General features: G+C 42.2%; 1 protein-coding gene across 1 annotated transcript in view; it reads left to right on the top strand.

Moving 5' to 3' along the window:
* The window catches only part of ctsd (cathepsin D), a gene marked incomplete at its 5' end in the record, with an annotated part of 24,097 nt that overhangs the window by 4,049 nt on the left and 19,799 nt on the right, over window positions 1–249 (top strand).

Raw genomic sequence — 249 nt, 5'->3', positions numbered from 1 at the left:
GTACATCAGTGAGAAACGTCATAGTAAGGCGCCGTCCCTTCCCATCAGCTGTTGACGTCTCCGGCTGTAATCTGAAACTTTACATACAAATAGACAATACGCCTGTTCTTTGCTACAGATTGACTAACACTATCTAACCTTCGCATGTAACTGACAACTTATTCATTTTCATATATGGAGTTGTTTTGCATGATTATGTGGCGCTCCCTATATCTCAAGATCCTGTTTTACGGCTGCAGGGAGAAACTG

This window comes from Morone saxatilis, unplaced genomic scaffold (genome assembly GCF_004916995.1).
Source record: "Morone saxatilis isolate NCDOM2014 unplaced genomic scaffold, NCSU_SB_2.0 Contig11, whole genome shotgun sequence".
NCBI lineage: Eukaryota > Metazoa > Chordata > Actinopteri > Moronidae > Morone > Morone saxatilis.
Note: the sequence above shows the minus strand (reverse complement) of the source record. Positions and strands in the feature narration are given on the sequence as shown.